Source organism: Hyla sarda, chromosome 13, assembly GCF_029499605.1.
Source record: "Hyla sarda isolate aHylSar1 chromosome 13, aHylSar1.hap1, whole genome shotgun sequence".
NCBI classification, from domain to species: Eukaryota; Metazoa; Chordata; class Amphibia; order Anura; family Hylidae; genus Hyla; species Hyla sarda.
The window spans coordinates 19378263-19396842 of record NC_079201.1 but is presented as its reverse complement, the minus strand read 5'-3'; the positions used below and the strand labels follow the sequence as shown (position 1 = coordinate 19396842).

The 18580-nt window shown below is 43.5% G+C and overlaps 1 long non-coding RNA gene across 1 annotated transcript; it reads left to right on the top strand.

Moving 5' to 3' along the window:
- Window positions 1–81: 81 nt before the first annotated feature.
- On the top strand, window positions 82–9538 carry LOC130297347 (uncharacterized). Its single transcript, XR_008849490.1, has 3 exons — window positions 82–117; window positions 5787–5890; window positions 8816–9538. It is a non-coding gene; the product is annotated as an uncharacterized LOC130297347 (long non-coding RNA).
- Window positions 9539–18580: the final 9042 nt, after the last annotated feature.

Sequence of the window (18580 nt, the reverse complement as noted above, 5' to 3'; positions counted from 1 at the left end):
TTCAAAAATGAAAGCAGCGGTCTGATTGGTTGCTATGGGCAACTGCACCACTCTTCCTCTACACAGGTTATGATAAATCTTCTCATTGGTGTCTATACCAAATATGATCAGTGAAGGGTTAGTGAAAATAATTAAGAGTTAATGATTAAATATAATGATATAAAAGATTACAATATTCCAGTTTGTAAACACTTGGAGGCAATGAGCGGTGGCTGTGTGGAAAGTAATTCAGGGCCCTTGTGGTTTCCAATGACAACAGCACCATTTGGTGTAAAATTGGGCGCTGGATAACAGGGTTTTATACAGCCAAACGTGTACAGTGAGTAAACATTGATGGGATAGTTAAAGTGGTACTCCGGCGCTAAGACATCTTATCCCCTATCCAAAGGATAGGGGATAAGATGCCTGATCGCGGGGGTCCTGCCGCTGGAGACCCCCGTGATCTTTCACGCAGCACCCCGTTACCATGGGCCCCCGGAACATGTTCGCTCCGGGTCTGATGACTGGTGATCACGGGGCCGGAGTATTGTGATGTCATGGCTCCACCCCATGTGATGTCACGCGCCGCCCCCTCAATGCAAGCCTATGGGAGGGGGCGTGACAGATGTGTCATCACAATACTCTGGCCCCGTGATAGCCAGTCATCAGACCCAGAGCGAACATGTTCCGGGGGCCCATGGTAACGGGGTGCTGCGTAAAAGATCACAGGGGTCTCCAGCGGCAGGACCCCCGCGATCAGGCAAAGGATAGGGGATAAGATGTCTTAGCGCTGGAGTACCCCTTTAACTACCCCATCAATGTTTACTCACTGTTCACGTTTGGCTGTATATAACCCTGTTATCCAGCGCCCAATTTTAACAGGGTGCTGCGTGAAAGATCACGGGGGTCTCCAGCGGCGGGACCCCCGCGATCAAGCATCTTATCCCTTATCCTTTGGAGTGTAAAAGAGTGTACATGGGTGACAGAGGGATGTAGAGGAGTGTACATTGGTGACAGGGGGCAATGGGGATGATTGAGGGGTGTACATTACTGACATAGCAGTGTTGGGGGTGGACAGGAGTGTACATGGGCGACAGGAGTGTACATGGGTGACAGGAGTGTAGAGGAGTGTACAAGTGCCCTGCTTGTCCTCAGTGTACAGAGCCTTCTTGTCCTCAGTGTACAGAGCCCTGCTTGTCCTCAGTGTACAGAGCCCTGCTTGTCCTCACTGTACAGAGCCCTGCTTGTCATCAGTGTACAGAGCCCTGCTTGTCCTCACTGTACAGAACCTTCTTGTCCTCAATGTACAGAGCCCTGCTTGTCCTCAGTGTACAGAGCCCTGCTTGTCCTCAGTGTACAGAGCCCTGCTTGTCCTCAGTGTACAGCGTCCTGCTTGTCCTCAGTGTACAGAGCCCTGCTTGTCCTCAGTGTACAGAGCCTTCTTGTCCTCAGTGTACAGAGCCCTGCTTTTACTCAGTGCACAGAGCCCTGCTTGTCCTCAGTGTACAGAGCCCTGCTTGTCCTCAGTGTACAGAGCCCTGCTTGTCTTCAGTGTACAGAGCCCTGCTTGTCCTCAGTGTATAGAGCCCTGCTTGTCCTCAGTGTACAGAGCCCTGCTTGTCTTCAGTGTACAGAGCCCTGCTTGTCCTTCGTGTACAGAGTCCTGCTTGTCCTCAGTGTACAGGGCCTTGCTTGTCCTCAGTGTACAGAGCCCTGCTTGTACTCAGTGTACAGAGCCCTGCTTGTCCTCAGTGTATAGAGCCCTGCTTGTTTTCAGTGTACAGAGCCCTGCTTGTCTTCAGTGTACAGAGCCCTGCTTGTCCTCCGTGTACAGAGTCCTGCTTGTCCTCAGTGTACAGGGCCCTGCTTGTCCTCAGTGTACAGAGCCCTGCTTGTACTCAGTGTACAGAGCCCTGCTTGTCTTCAGTGTACAGAGCCCTGCTTGTCCTCAGTGTATAGAGCCCTTCTTGTCCTCAGTGTACAGAGCCCTGCTTGTCTTCAGTGTACAGAGCCCTTCTTGTCCTCAGTGTACAGAGTCCTGCTTGTCCTCAGTGTACAGAGTCCTGCGTGTCCTCAGTGTACAGAGTCCTGCGTGTCCTCAGTGTACAGAGCCCTGCTTGTCCTCAGTGTATAGAGCCCTGCTTGTCCTCAGTGTACAGAGCCCTGCTTGTCCTAAGTGTACAGAGCCCTACGTTTCCTCAGTGTACAGAGCCCTGCTTGTCCTCAGTGTACAGAGCTCTGCTTGTCCTCAGTGTACAGAGCTCTGCTTGACCTCAGTGTACAGAGCCCTGCTTGTCCGCAGTGTACCGAGCTCTGCTTGTCCACAGTGTACAGAGCCCTGCTTGTCCTCAGTGTACAGAGCCCTGCTTGTCCTCAGTGTACAGAGCCCTGCTTGTCCTCAGTGTACAGAGCCCTGCTTGTCCTCAGTGTACAGTGTCCTGCTTGTCCTCAGTGTACAGAGCTCTGCTTGTCCACAGTGTACAGAGCCCTGCTTGTCCACAGTGTACAGAGCCCTGCTTGTCCTCAGTGTACAGAGCCCTGCTTGTCCTCAGTGTACAGAGCCCTGCTTGTCCTCAGTGTACAAAGCCCTGCTTGTCCTCAGTGTACAGAGCCCTGCTTGTCCTCAGTGTACAGAGCCCTGCTTGTCCTCAGTATACAGAGCCCTGCTTGTCCTCAGTGTATAGAGCCCTGCTTGTCCTCAGTGTACAGAGTCCTGCTTGTCCCCCCCCCCCCCCCACGTCCTGTATTTGGACATATTTTTTAACCAATGTTTATTACAAATACGCATATAATGGTATTATCTACATTGTATGAAAAGTTTTTGTTGACAGGTACACTATAAAGACCTATTCTAGGATTCGAGACCTGACATCACCAGTCAGGTGATCAGGAGGAGCCTGTCCTGCTTTAATTTTGCAACAGCTGTATGCCCCCTGATTAGAAAACACTGTGTTTGGGTGGGGTGGCTGATGTGTGGGAGGAAGCAAAGTGATCTCAAACTTTCAAGCATGGAACTGTGGGATGTGTAGTTTAGAGAACAAAATCCAACAGGTAATACCCAGTTCTGGCAGGTAAGTACTAAAATCACCTTATGGTGTATAACCCCTTCAATTATTTTCATGTCTGGTGACGGGGCTGGCCAGGGTAGATACTTTGTTTTTGTCATTTTAAAAAATGGTCAGGGTTTAACCTAGAGACCCCCACCGATAACTAATGTTGGACACGAATATTCGCAATTCGAATTTTTATTGCGAATATTGTGAATTTGTGAATATTGCGAATATATTCGCTATATATTTGAAATTACGAATATTCCTTTTTTTTCGCATATTCGCATATGTGAATATTCGCATATTCCTTCTTTTCACTTGTGGGCCAACTAAAATGATGCAAATACACTTGTCAGTGGTTATCAACCACTTCCTTTACCAATAGTAAAGTTGCCCACCCCCTCACTGTTTTCTTCCTCGAGTACACGAATATGCGAATATTCGCATATGCGAATATAACGAATATGTGGAATTTGAGAATATAGGACGAATATTCGTCTATACATTCGCAAAATATTGCGAATTCGAATATGGGCAATGCCGCTCATCACTACCGATAACTAGAAGAAGCATGGAACGGTGCTCCAATAAGTTCTTCTCATCCCCTTATTTCTCCTCTCTGCATAAGGCAGGCTCCTTAGACTTTACTCAGAATCCATCTCCTGTACTGAGGAGAGAAATATGGAGGTAAGCTCTTACTGTACACGTCTCCTGGCTCGTAGTGACCGGTGGGGGTCTGAACACACATACTCTGACCGATCAAAACTTTTGAAGTGTCTTCTGTGACATGTCGAGAAAGTTTTTTTAGTAACATTTCAACTTCATTTTCATGCCCATCAAGCCAAGATCCAATACACTGAGCAGCATGGATAGAAGCATAATCATCCCAAAAGATGGCATCACCATGTAGAAACAAAGTCTGAGCCATGGATGGAGTTGGTCTCCTAGATACTTCTAGTACCCATGTAGTTCTGGGCGGTTACTTTCATTACCTTCGAGGATGACTATTGGACCCAAAGTGTACCATGATAGGGGATAAGATGTCTAGGGGCGAAGTACCCCTTTAAAGTTGTTGGTCTACCACATGAAGATCACCTATGATCGAAGATACAAGAGATGTTTTATAGGTTCTGTAGACCAGAACCAGGTTCCCTACACACGAAGATCACATAAGGTAGAAGATCCAAGAACGGTTTTATAGGTTCTGTAGACCAGAGCCAGGTTCAATCATCAAAGTCGACAAACGTCATTGGGATTAGAGTTGTTTTAAGTTGACAAGCAAAAAGCTAGTCCACATGAAACAGGTCGGATTCATCTTCCGGAATATTCTCTCCTTCCATGTGAGTTCTCTCGTTCCCGGAACTGCGATCAAAACTGCAACTTATTAGCTGAACACACACATTTTCAAAACCATTCTCTAAAACTTCCAGGCTAAACCTACTGGCGTAAGATAGTCTTCCCTGGGCGAAAGAGTCTTCCGTCCCTTCAGATAAAAACCTCAAAGGTGAGTGAATTTATGGGGATGAGACGCTTGCTATAAATATATGCCGAGTTCAGACGTCAGGCGAACATCAGAAGTGATAATTAAATTCTCCCCCGCTCATGCCAGGCGTCCTGTGTACTGCAGGCATTGCACAGCTTACTTACAAAAGGACGTGTATCAAAGAGAATTTTATTCTTATTTTTGTGTGTTGGGGGGACGTGATGGTGGTAAAGGGGGGAGGTGGGAAAAGATCTGCAATATTCTGGAGGCAGACATAGCTGTCAGATGTTGGACCTGCTTCTTATGGAATAATTTCTGCTGTTTACATAGCATTTCTTATGCAGAAAGGCCTGTGCTGCCTTGTTACTTCTCTACAGCCACCTCTGAGGTAGGATACTGGCAATTAGAAAGTACTAGACAAGAGTCTTCACACTGTCCATAAAAAGTCAGCATCTGGCATTTGTAGGCCATGGCGAACTATAATAAGCCGAAACTTTTTTCTTTTTTGCATATTTGCACATATTATTCCCGCCATCTAAACTTTTTTGTTAACCTACTTTTGAGCGACTGCATGGTGAGATATTGTCTCTAAGAGCCGTTCCTTGCCGGCCCATGTGCTCCTGTGCAACTGTTTTTCTAACTACATGTAAAGGCCCTATGTGCAGTCTGATCCTATAGTCCATTGGTCTCCAAAACTGTGGCCCTTCAGATGTTGTCAAACTACAACTCCCAGCATGAGTGTCCCAAGAAAAAGGCATGCTCACTAAAGCCTGGGTGCCCCACTGGTTTCTTTGCAGCTCCTATTTGGCTCCATCCAGTCTCACAATCTTTTTCCTTCCGAGACAGGACCTCCCAGTTCAGCCAATCACTGACTGAGATGGGACACCACTGTGGCCATTGATTGGCTGAGTGGGCAGGTCCTTTAACTAGTGCTCGTCTTGGAAGCTAGGAGAAGAAAGACTATTGGGGGAATGGACGGAGTGAACGGGGGTTGTTGGGGACCAGGGCGAGGTTACTATGCTACTTTCCCCCCATTCCAGCAGTACATTGCTTTTTGTTTTTATCAAACATTGGAATAACCCTTTATAGCTTACCTTCTTTCCTTTTATAGTACACCCTAAGAAGCAGAAACAGTATGAAAGACATTATAGAGCAATAGTGAACAGTCTAAGCCTTGTGTGTGATCTAATACAGTACTCTCTCAATAGCCATTTCAATTTCACATAAAATTTGGATTAATCTAAATTTATTTTTTCTTTTGCAATTTATTTCAGGTCGTGTCCAATGTGAAAAGAGGGCATGGCTGGTAGTACATACTGGAGCAGGAATCCCTACTGATATACATACAGCATCACTGCAGCATCACTGCTTACTTCAGGTATGCTCATTGTACAGGAGCAGGGACTTTCTTGGACAAGAGTCCTTGCTCCCGTATGTACACACTGATAGGTAGGGCACCACAGAAAGTAGGTACAGGACCAGGGACTTTTTGCAAAGTCAGAAGTCCCTGCTCCTGTATACTGAGCAGAGAAGCATAAACCGTATGACTCCCTGCTCAGTCAACATTTGCTGGATAGTGTTGAGTGCAAATATTCGAAATGCTAATTTTTTATTTGATTTTGCGAATATTTAGAATATAGTGATATACATTTGTAATGACAAATATTAGTTTTTTATGTGAATTTAAGTGAATATATATGCGAATATTTATGCGAATATCGGCACTTCCAGACTGTACTCTAATCCCTCCCTTATTTTAGGTGAAAGATATAATTGCGCATGCGCACTATGCAAATTTTATTATGAATTTTTGACCCAAAAAAAAGAACGAACATAGCGAATATGCGAATTTCACGAACATAAGACGAATATTTGTCCAAATATTTGCGAAATATCACGAATTCGAATATGGCCCCTGTCGCTCATCACTATTGCTGGTCAGGGGGCAGAGTGTGTGGCCACCGGGTGGAACAATGACTCTTGTCTTTCATAGTCCCTTCTGCTATACACTATGGGGGAGATTTATCAAAACCTGTCCAGAGGAAAAGTTGCCCATAGCAACCAATCAGATCACTTCTTTCATTTTTAACAAGGCCTCTGCAAAATTAAAGAAGCGATCTGATTGGTTGCTATGGGCAACTCAGCAACTTTTCCTTTGCACAGGTTTTGATAAATCCCCCCCCCCCCATGTCTCCCAGAGGTAAGCGGTGGGGCATCGCCTCTAACATTTGCTAGTACAATAGCTGAGACCGGATGCTCTGAACCCAGCCCAGTAAATCCAAATTTAATCTGACAACTGATTAGAGTGAATTAACCCGAAAACCAATTTTTGGGAAATTATTTTTTTGGGGGAAAAAAAGGGATGCAAATTATTTTGGCAGCAGATTCACTTGGGGCAGAGATGGATCGCCATACCTAACAGTAGTATTTATATGCATTACTTTGCAGATTGGTGGGCATGGGAGCTGTGTACACAAAACGATAGGGTTTTTAAAATAAATAAAAGGCTGCACCCTAAACCTGCGACACTTAACAATGTAGACAATAAAAGGATCATCAGGATTACTTCTGGCTTAGCCGACCCCTATTAGAAATATGTGGACTGGACAGAAAAGTCATGAATGATTTAGTGTATTGATAGAATTTCCCATTGCGGGGTATACCAAACATTACTCTAAGCTCCTCGCTCAATTCTTGGATCATGTGTCTCTCTCGACATGGACAACATGTTCTGATATTCACTGCCTATTGTGATCTTTGTAGACTGATGTGGTCCAAGCTTACGTGGAGTGCAGTCATGGGGTCCCCAAATACAAACGTGTAAATGCGTATTGGGGCTGCAACCTAAAGACCTGAGATATTGTCCTATTTTTGTCTGCCTCCCATTTCCTTAGTCCACTTGGTTTGATCCACTTGGGTTGAAGAAGTACTCCTCTGGAAAACATTTTTTTTTTTTTAAAGGGGTATTCCAGGAAAAAAAATTTTTTTAAATATCAACTTGCACCAGAAAGTTAAACAGGTTTGTAAATGACTTCTATTAAAAAAATTTCAATCCTTCCAATAATTATTAGCTGCTGAAGTTGAGTTGTTCTTTTCTGTCTGGCAACAGTGCTCTCTGCTGACATCTCTGCTTCTCTCGGGAACTGCACAGAGTAGAAGAGGTTGCTATGGGGATTTGCTTCTACTCTGGACAGATCCCGAGACAGGTGTCATCAGAAAGCACTTAGACAGAAAAGAACAACTCAACTTCAGTAGCTCATAAGTACTGAACGGATTAAGATTTTTTTTTATAGAATTAATTTACAAATCTGTTTACCTTTCTGGAGCCAGTTGATATCTATAAAAAAAAAGTTTTTTTTCCAGGATAGCCCCTTTAAATCAACTGGTGCCAGAAAGTTAAACAGATTTGTAGATTACTTCTATTTAAAAATCTTAATCCTTCCAGTACTTATCAGCTGCTGTATGCTCCACAGGAAGTTCTTTTAGTTTTGAATTTCCTTTCTGTCTGTCCACAGTGCTCTCTGCTGACACCTCTGTCCATGTCAGGAACTGTCCAGAATAGGAGAGGTTTGCTATGGGGATTTGCTCCTACTCTGGACAGTTCCTGACATGGACATAGGTGTCAGTAGAGAGCACTGTGGTCAGACAGAAAATAAATTCAAAAAGAAAATAACTTCCTGTAGAGCATACAGCAGCTTATAAGTACTGGAAGGATTAAGATTTTTAAATAGAAGTAATTTACAAATCTGTTTAACTTTCTGCCACCAGTTGAATAAAAAAAATGTTTTCCAACGGAGTACCCCTTTAATATCCTGGTGATCTTACATCAGTGGTCTCCAAATTGTTGACGTCCAGATGTGGCAAAGCCACACCTCCTAGCATGCCCGGACAGCCGTTGGTTATCCGGGCATGCTAGGAGTTGTAGCTTTGCCACAACTGGAGGTCAACAGTTTGGAGACCACTGACCTACATTGATCCCATTGGTGTTGTCATGGGATGACTGGTACTGGGCTTGAAAGCCATGTTGCACGAATAACTACCCTATTGTTTCCTGTCGAAGCCCTGCCACATCTGGAGGTCCAAAGTTTGGAGACCACTGATGTTGGATCCTCAGGAAAATCAGGATATTAACCCAAGTGGATCAAACCAACTGGACTGAGAAAATTGGAGGCCACCATGTCAAGAACTTGTATCGTATTATTAATATAAGGCAATAGACACAAACGCTTCATCCTCAAGATATTTTACGCCTCCTGTCTCTTACGATGAGTTATTTTTCAGCTAATAGAGATTACTGTTATAGGATCACCAGTGGTCTGTCCTACATTGATCCCATTGGTGTTGTCATGGGGTGACTGGTACTGTGCTTGAAAACCATGTTGAATGCGTTACTACCCTATTGTTCCCTGCCACATTCGAAGGTCCACAATCTGGAGACCACTGATGTAGGATCATCATGAAACCAGGACATTAACCCAAGTGGATCAAACCAACTGGACTGAAAAAATTGGAGGCTGCCATGTCCAGAACTTTTATTGTATTATAAATGAAGGCAATAGATGCAAACGCTTCAGCCTCAAGATATTTTATGCCCCTTGTCTCTTACAATGAGTTATTTCCAGCTAATAGAGATTATTGTTGTAGGATCACCAGTGGTCTGTCCTACATTGATCCCATTGGTGTTGTCATGGGATGACTGCTACTGGGCTTGAGAGCCATGTTGCATGTGTTACTACCCTATTGTTTCCTGTCAAAGCCCTGCCACATCCGGAGGTCCACAGTTTGGAGACCACTGATGTAGGGTCATCAGTAAACCAGGACATTAACCCAAGTTGATCTAACCAACTGGACTGAGAAAATTGGAGTCCGCCATGTCCAGAAATTGACTACGACATTGTATTGTTAATAAAGGCAATAGAAGCGAACGGTTCAGCCACAAAATATTTTACGCCCCTGTCTTTTACGATGAGTTATTCTCTAGCAAATAAATGAATAATCTGCTTCTCACAGCGCGAATAACTTAGTCTTTCATTGATCAAGTAGTTTGGCTCGGGTGAGAAGAATTGATTCTGCTGCCAATGGTCCCTTTTATCCCGGTAATGCACTCTCCAATCAATGGCGAGAAGTGATGTGATGGCGGAGACTGCTATAGATGAGTGCCGTAACGGGGACGCAGGATAGATGGAGAAATTACAGTATGGCGCTAATCTACATGTGCATGTTTCATAATGAAATACAAAGCTAATATATCACAACGGGAGATATAGAAATAGTAATGGACCCGATGAGAGGCTCTGTAAATCGTGCAGAATATATAAGGTAGGCAAAAAAAAAAAAAAACAATGTCTCATTATAATCCCGTAAATGTTTCTTTCTTTCTTGTTATATAATGTGTAAGGACTATTTACTAATAAAACTGGTAAATATCACTAAATTGTAGAAGCCTGCTAAACATTTGACATGAATAAGGCTTTAAGTGTACCTTCAGAGTTGCCCTCAAAGTTTGGCTTAGAGAGACAGATTTCATACTGGGCAGTTGGGTTGCTGAGGCAACCGTAAGATGAGTTCCATGCACAAATATTGTTAAAGGGTACCTTTCATAAAAATAAAAAAAATCTTCAAATATATCATAGATTAATTTATGCAGAATAACTTTCCAATAGCATGTTATTAAAAAAAATGCTTCTTTCTATTTAATTTTCCACTTTGAAAAAATGACCACCAGTCCTGGTCGCAAGCCTTTTTTTTTTTTTTTTTTATAGATTTCAGACTCATGCTGGAGTCCTAAATCTCAGACTGCAGCCGGGACACAGACAGGCTCAGCACTGCTCCCTGGGCACTCTCATTAAAACTAACTTTTGCTATTGCACTCCTTATGGTAAAAAAAAAAAAGAATCTTTCTAATGTACTGTGTTTTTTTTTTTTCAAAAAAGCTGCGACTAGGTGTCTCCCTACTTGTCCAGAGTACATTTCCCCCATCTTTTGCACTGCTTGCCTGGCAGAAGCCAAAAATCAGGAAATGCTAAGGAGTGTGTGTGTGCAGCCTTAGCCAATCATAGCTCATCTCACACTGAACTGCTCTGGGCTGTGTGTAGCAGAGTGAGGGAGGAAGTTCTCCCCTGTATGGCTTCAGATGATGTCACGCCTGCTGGGGAACGCCCCTTCTCCGTCTGTGAACCTGAACCGTAGGCTGAGCGGAAAATACAGAGCAATATCAAGGTAGAAAACTAAAAAATAATAAAAATAAAGGCAGGGGGTGGTTTATCATGACGGGGGCAGTGAACTTGGAGGAGTATAACATTTAACATGAGAGGCACTCTTTAATCAAAAAATCCAGTAAAATCCATTGAAGGCGGCAGAACAGCACGGACATGCAAAAAAGTACAAAAAGCACAAGGAGAAAGTCACTGGGTTGACACACTGTAACAAAACTCCTCCTCATGCTGCTGGCTGTGCGAGTGGTTCAGATGAAGGTTTTCTAACTTTCTTGCGGTAGGCAGAGTGGCACCACCCATCCAGAGGGCGCTCTAGGCAGCTGCCTATTTTTCCTATAGGCAGAGCCGGCCCTGGCTAGTAGATACTTGAGGAAAGCCCTTTGTGTAGGACATGGCTTTATGAGAAGTGATGGACTACTAGAGCAGCTAGTACAGTGGTCTCCAAACTGTGGACCTCCCATCAAAAGGGTGCTCTAGGCGGCTGCCTATTTTGCCTATAGGCAGAGCCAGCCCTGGTTAGTGGATACTTGAGGAAAGCCCTATGTGTATGACATGGCTTTCTGACAAGTGATGGACTACTAGAACAGCTAGTACAGTGGTCTCCAAACTGTGGACCTCCCATCCAGAGGGCGCTCTAGGCGGCTGCCTATTTTGCCTATAGGCAGAGCTGGCCCTGGCTAGTAGATACTTGAGGAAAACCCTTTGTGTATGACATGGCTTTCTGAGAAGTGATGGACTACTAGAACAGCTAGTACAGTGGTCTCCAAACTGTGGACCTCCCATCCAGAGGGCGCTCTAGGCGGCTGCCTATTTTGCCTATAGGCAGAGCCGGCCCTGGCTAGTAGATACTTGAGGAAAACCCTTTATGTATGACATGGCTTTCTGAGAAGTGATGGACTACTAGAACAGCTAGTACAGTGGTCTCCAAACTGTGGACCTCCCATCCAGAGGGCTCTCTAGGCGGCTGCCTATTTTGCCCATAGGCAGAGCCGGCCCTGGCTAGTAGATACTTGAGGAAAGCCCTATGTGTAGGACATGGCTTTCTGAGAAGTGGTGGACTACTAGAGCAGCTAGTACAGTGGTCTCCAAATTGTGGACCTCCAGATGTTGCAAAAATACAATACCCAGTGTGCCCGGACAGCCGTTGGCTGTCCGGGCACACTAGGTGTTGTATTTTTGCAACATCTGAAGTTCTGCAGTATGGAGACCACTAAGCTAGTAGATACTTAGGAAAAGCCCTATAGTTGACAATGTCTATGACAAGTGAAGGACTACCGTTTTCCGGTGCTACACTGCCCCTACTGGAGGTTGAGCCAGATACTCAAGATACTCTTCCTTTTGGCGCATCGTTTCCTACTTTCTCCACGAGCAACTATTAAAGACAATGTGAAAAAGTCCGAAGTAATCTGGAAGATACATCACACTCGAAATATCCCGGGCAGCAAACATCCGAAAAGGAGCTATTTTTCACCTCCTAATAACGTCCCCCCTCACATCTTAATAAATGCATGTTTGTTGACTTGTGTAAGCATTGCAGCAAATAGATGGGATCCACTGCACGGAGAGGGTACAGGAAGCATATGCTCCGTGAATAATGACTCTCCACTGCATAAGAAGGACGCAATTCATAATAATCCCTTGCTTTTCTCATTTTGCAGCGTACAAGGGGCGATTAATCAATTTGCCGGTGTTCTGTCACCCGCGACAAATTTGCCAGAGCCGAGACAAATTTATTGCTTCATGATAAAAGAACTTGTTTAGAGGGAAAATAAATGAAATGGATTGCTGTGGTATTTGAATGGGATGTTCTCATGTAGGGGCCAGGCGGAGGTGCCTATCCCCTATTATTACCCTTGTGCTTTGAGAATAGTTCAAGGAGAGTCTGCAATTCCTTCTATTATTAGTATTATTCTGGCGGCTTGCAAAGGAATAAAGGATTTTTTTTATTTTTTAACCCGTGAAATTATTGCCTAGGGGATGACCATGATGATAATCCCGTCAAGTTGTGGATCCCTAGAACTCAAGGGTGTACATGTACCATAGAGATAGACCATGTGGTTGCTTTGGGAGAATATAATGGGTACCCAGTTCTTGTTGTACTAAACCACAAGTTACTAGGAGGTGAGAACCTGTAGAGAAGTCCCCCCCCCCCCCAACTGTGGGATAATGGAATGGGCATGGACATGAAAAAAAGTACAAAAAGCACAAGGAGAAAGTCACTGGGGTGCCACACTGTAACAAACCTCCTCATGCTGCTGGCTGAGCTAGTAATTCGGATGAAGGTTGTTTAACTTTCTTTTGGCAGGTAGAGCAGCACCCCCATCAAGAGGGTGCTCTAGGCGGCTGCCTATTTTGCCTATAGGCAGAACCGGCCCTGACTGGTAGATACTTATTGGGTATTGGAATGGGCGCGGACATGCAAAATAGTACAAAAAGCACAAGGAGAAAGTCACTGGGTTAAAGTAATGGACATGGACAAGCAATGGGCATGGAGGTGGAAACAAACACGTGGAATGGCATGGGCATGGAGGTGGAAACAAACACATGGAATGGAATGGGCATGGAGGTGGAAGCAAACATATGGAATGGAATGGGCATGGAGGTGGAAACAAACACATGGAATGGAATGGGCATGGAGGTGGAAACAAACATGGAATGGAATCTGCATGGAGGTGGAAACAAACATATGGAATGGAATGGGCATGGAGGTGGAAACAAACACATGGAATGGAATGGGCATGGAGGTGAAAATAAACACATGGAATGGAATGGGCATGGAGGTGAAAACAAACACAACTTTTTATAAAAGCTAGCCAATTTTGGCCTTTGAATAAGGCCCTTTCTTGGAAAAGAAGTCAGCACTGGATCTTTTGTCCAGACTGCCAGTGCAGATACAGTATGAAGAAAGGAGACACCGGCACCAAACTGGAAACTCTGGTATCTTGTGCAAAAAGAGCTTTAAAATGTATTGGTTCCCAAAAAACAAGGTGACGTTTGGGCTACATCTTAGCCTTTATCAAGCATACTAACATGTGTAGATATATATATTTTTTAGCTGAAGATTATTGCGAATGTAGATTCTTAGTGAAATAATCCATTAATGTGATAAACCCCAACGGCATATGCGTCTTTAAGATCTCCTGGGCTCTTCTGTAGGTTGGCCTACTGGAGGATTAACTGGTATTTTGGTGGTACACACCCTTATTATATGTCTTATATCAAATGTGTATGTAGCGTAGAGACAAATAACTATGGAGATGGGGAAAAGCTTAAGTTGGGTTGTTCCAATCTTTCACCTACATGGGCAATGGAACAGGTCAAGCTCAGTGTTGGTCCCCCTGTCTTGCAAAGATTGAGATCATGAGTTGGTGTGAACAAACACTCGAAGCATCTAGTGTCCTGGACTCTCCTGTAGGCGGGCCTACTGCAGAATTATTTGGTGCTTTTGATGGGAGAGTCCAGCCCTCATGTTATGTCTATAAATCAAAGTTGTATGTACCATAGATGTAGAGTACTATGGAGACAGGGAGTCCAGTTTAAGTTGGTTTGTTCCAATCTTTTACCACCATTGGCAATGGAACAGGTCAAGCTCAGTGTTGGCCCTCCTGTCTTGAAAATATTGAGATCATGAGTTTGTGTCAACAAACACTAGAAGCAACTACTGGACTCTACTAGACTGTCATGTAGGTTGTTCTTCTGGAGAAAAAATCTATACTTTGATAGGAGAGTCCAGTCCTTATGTTGTGTCTATAAATCAAGAATGTATGTACCATGGAGGCAGAGTATTATGTAGACAGGGGGTCAAGCTTAAGTTGGATTGCTTCAATCTTTCACCTCTATTGGCAAGGGAACAGGTCAAGCTTGGTTTTGGCTCTCCTGTCTTGCAAGATCATGAGTTGGTGTTGGCAAACACTAGAAGCATCTACTGGACTCTGAAGTAGGTTGGTTTACTGGAGGATTAACTGATACTTTGGTGGGAGAGTCCAGCCTTGTGTAATGTCTATGAACCAGGGATGAATGTACCATAGAGGGAGAATACTGTGGAGACAGTAAGGTCAAGCTTAAGTTGGGTTATTCCAAAAGTCAGGTTGACGGTTGGCTCTCCTGTCCTGCAAAGCGTCAGATCATGAGTTGGGTTCAACCAACACTAGAAGCAATGCCCAATTCTTAATTCTTTTTATTAGTAAGTGGCATTTTTCAATTTTTTTTATTGTTGTATACTATCGGAGAAATCAACGGGTAAATTGTGGCCTTGAGTATTTAGGTTCAGTTCGTGAGACTGAGCTGTTAAAAAAGAATTACGAAACCTGAGCGGTGGAAATACCGTCCTCCGTATCTGGACATCATTTTTTGTTGTGGGTGAGGTTAATTCTGCTGACACGTTGGAAAGATGACAAAGAAATCAAACTGCTGGAGACTTATCTGAACATCGTATTTTTGTGTTCTCTCGCTTCTTTTCCTCATGAGTAACTCTCAAGGGCCACAACAGATCACAATCTCCGACATGTGTCACTGAGATATGCTCCATAACCACACGGACTGGGGAATCAAGGTCAACGTTGCATCAATTGGGAGATGTATATCAACATTTGTCCTGATTTAAGAAAAATAAATAAATTTAGGCAGATTTGATCAATCAGTTCTGGTTAATAAGACCTAATTTCCGTTTCCTGATGAAGTCCTCTTTGTCAGACCTATTATCAATCCTTGTGGTTAGGATAGTAAAGCATCGTTCTTTCTGTTTGTTCTCATGAATTTTTTTGTATTTGCTCCATTTCAGTTTTTTGGGTACACAAGAAATTCATCTTAACAAAGAAAAATGTAGATTATGTTTTCTAGCGTTGTCCATGTAAGTGGAAAATATCCATCACAATGGATGCAATGAAAAGGAGTACTTTTGTTGTATTTTAGATCAAGGCACCAGCAACTGACATACAAACGCAGACGGGTTTTTAATCTGTTGGACCCTTAGTCATAGCAATGTTACTGTCCATGTGTTATAACCTCATGGTCCATTTAGTAAACTGTATATAGAATATGCTATGGGATTTTCCAAGGCCATATACACAAGGATGAGGCTCTTTGTTGTTTCTCTATGTGACTCCATAAGGTAATCTGTGCATTTCTGTGTTACAAGGTTATTCTAGAGGAATTTAGCTCTGTAAGAGTATGTTTTTAATACATTATCTAATTTAGCAGGGTACATTTTTCCAGTTGTCAGCAATGTAAATGCTATATTCAGGGTATCATATCTCTCTCTTTGTTTCTCTCTTGCTTTTCTTTTTTTCTCTGTTACTCTCTCTATGTATTTCTCTCTCTCTCTTTCTCTCTATACTTTTAATGGATCCATCAGAGACCATCAGCAGGGTATCAGATCTCTTCTTCCTTCGCTTTCTTTTTCTTTCCTTCTTTCTCTCTATTTGTCTCTCTCATTCGCTCTCTTTCTCTCTGTCTTTTTCTCTCTCATTTTGTCTTTTTTCTTCCTCTCTGTGCCTCTTTCTCTCTCTCTCTCTCTCTCTCTCTCTTTCCATATCTCTCTATTTCTGTCTAATTTTCCCTCTCTCTCCTTCACACTCTCTCTTTATCTCTCTCATTTTCTCTCAATCTCTCCTTCTCTCTCTCTCTCTCTCTCTCTCTCTCTCTCTCTCTCTCCTTCTCTCTCTCTCTCTCCTTCTCTCTCTCTCCCTCTCTTTCTCCTTCTCTCTCTCTCTTTATCCCTCTCTCTTGCTCACTTTCCCTCTCTATTTTTCTCTCTCTTTATTGGTCTCTCTTACTTTTTATCCTGTATCTATGATATATTGTAAAACATCATAATATAATTTGTTTTAGATTTCTCCTCTAAAGGGTTCCTCCTCTTTGGGCAGTACCTTTTTAGAAAGTTCCTTTGCCAATAATCTGATCACAAAGTGTTCTCTTTCTGGGACCGATTCAGTTGTAATCTGTGGTGATACCTATCAGTAAGTGCCTAGTTTACCTGCAGTGCCACCACAGGGGAAATTAAGCATTACACTGTGTTCATTGAAATCAAAGGGTTGCCTGTATCATGTGGGACAGGACTTCTAAGGAGACAGACACTCTTTGTAAATCTCTACTCTAGCTAATACAGAATATAAAAATTCTGGACAAAAGACCCCATTCTATTAACTCTATTATATGAAAATAGTTTTTCTCAATTAGACAACCTATTTCAACCTATTTAAATACTGTACCATAAAATCATATGCAAGAGATAGCCAAGACAACTAAAGTTCCTCTAATTTTGAATTTGGATAAATCCATCACCTGTCGCTCTTATTATTCTACATTATTGGAATTTCACCTGCACAGATCTAACTGTGCTACAAGACTCCACAAGACAACGCAGATCATTATTTCCGATCAATACTTCCGAAAAAGCGCCATGAACTTGATAGTGTTTTTCTTTAACAATACTTGTATTAAACTCCCCACGGTCCTATTGCTTTAAATGCACATGACCCTTTTAGCGTTTTGCCGCTGGTGTCCTTTTATCAAGAAATTGAATATAAGAGAGATGATTTGCGCACTTGTCCATCTCTGGCAGCCAACTAATAAATCAATCCTGTTATTTTTAAAGCTAATCAATATTTTGACAAATGCGGATATTTACTCATGTTTACTTAAACACTGATGAGTCCCACACGGATTTGGGTAGCGGACACTCCCCAGTCAAATGGACTCACATTAACCTTCCAGCCACCTAATGTAACCCAGGCTAGATGGACAATCGATGTGCGGCGCGTTGGCGTTTATTGTAAACAGAGCGCATTAGATTGCAGCCTCCGAAACATATTGTATGGATAAGCTGAAAATTCTGCCACCCTCCCTCTGCGGAAAGTGAAGAAGGAAGGAGGGAGGCAGTTCCAGGATGGAGCCAAATGGAAAAAGCATATTAGGAGGATGTTATTAATTCATTATTGTCAATTCCATCACTAAAGGGCCCAATTAGAGAGAAATCATATGTATAATGTTACATTAGCTGGGGGCGAGGTGGAGCATGCATGCCAATGACACCGAAGCAGGTATAGAGGTGGGGGTCTCCTGCAAATGCATTGGGGTTACTGCAAATCTGCAATAAAAGCATTGCCTATAAAATCACCAGAAAATACAATTCCGACTTGTTTCATCTTCTGTCAAGTCTTTACACATTCTCTTCAGGCATTTAAAGTTATCGCTGAAGTGGTGGCCCAGTACGGGATGGTGTGTCCCCGTACTTCTCCTGCCCTGTCAGGCAGAGTCTCTCCATGTCCCCAGGGCCCCATTTATGTATTATCCCCTGTGTATATAAGTTGTGATATTAATAATGTCTTGTTTATTTAATTGTTATACCATGTGATTGTTACCCAGGAGGCACTAGTGACCAGGTGACCCCCCAAGTGACCTATGGGCTCCTTGCACAGCCCCCCTATATAACCAGGGGAAGGGCTGCAATCTCTCTCTTAGTTCCTGAGGTCCAGTGCAGTTAAGTAGTCTCGGTGTTTGCATCCGGAGCATTGGAGGCCTCAAGGCTTAAATCTGCAGCCACCTGTCAATTGCAAGTAAGCCAAAGTCATCTAATTGTCAGTCATCAAGTCAGTCAAGTCAAGTCTACTGTTTAGTCACCGTGGCCTGCACCGAAGTCGGTCTAACTACCGCAAGTCCCAGCCAGCCTGCGAGGTCCCCCTGTGTCACTGGTCACCTCTGTGTCACTGGTACCCTCAGTAAAGCTACCGTTTGTCCGTAACTTGGCGTCGGTATCTTCATTGCCCCTATGCCTAGCCAAGGACCAGCGGTACTACCTTTGGGTGGTTAAGGCTAAACCATGCCCTGGCATAATGACAAGAAGGGGTTAATAA